Genomic DNA, 948 nt, shown 5'->3' with positions numbered 1-948 from the left:
ATGTCCACATTATCTAATGGCTACACTGTGGAGTTAAGGGGCATTTGGTACACATTAATATCCCTGTGTGTGGTAAATGATAGTTTGTGCCAGTTTCTGTGCCCGCTAGCCCTGGAGTGGTGGCTGGCTCTCGTGACAGTAAACAAACCACACTCACCTCCAACAGGACACCAAGTCTAAGGGGACAAACACAGCCCATCACTGCAGGGGGGGGGGCACAAACTCTCACACACTGCAGGGGGGACACAACACGCACTAAGAGCACAGCTTCTCCAGCATCAGTTACCTAAACATAGAGACACACGGCTGCACCTTTTAATGGCGTTCTGACCACCAAACTGTTTCAATCACATCCTGACATGGATTTGTCTCCCTGCTTCCATCATGACATTTCCCGTGTTAGAATATATGAAACATTACTACTATCATCCCTGTTAGATCTGTAGACTTAGGGACAGTAATACTATCATCCCTGTTAGATCTGTATGACTTAGGGACAGTAATACTATCATCCCCTGTTATATCTGTATGACTTAGGGACAGTAAATACTATCATCCCTGTTAGATCTGTATGACTTAGGGACAGTAAATACTATCATCCTGTTAGATCTGTATGACTTAGGGACAGTAAATACTATCATCCCTGTTAGATCTGTATGACTTAGGGACAGTAAATACTATCAACCCTGTTAGATCTGTATGACTTAGGGACAGAATACTATCATCCCTGTTAGATCTTTATGACTTAGGGACAGTAATACTATCAACCCTGATAGATCTGTATGACTTAGGGACAGTAAATACTATCAACCCTGTTAGATCTGTATGACTTAGGGACAGTAAAATACTCTCACACCCTGATAGATCTGTATGACTTAGAGACAGTCAATAATATCATCCCTGTTAGATCTGTATGACTTAGGGACAGTAAATACTATCAACCCTGTT

The sequence above is a fragment of the Oncorhynchus kisutch genome, unplaced genomic scaffold, assembly GCF_002021735.2.
Source record: "Oncorhynchus kisutch isolate 150728-3 unplaced genomic scaffold, Okis_V2 scaffold3148, whole genome shotgun sequence".
NCBI lineage: Eukaryota > Metazoa > Chordata > Actinopteri > Salmoniformes > Salmonidae > Oncorhynchus > Oncorhynchus kisutch.
This window is presented reverse-complemented; position numbering follows the sequence as displayed.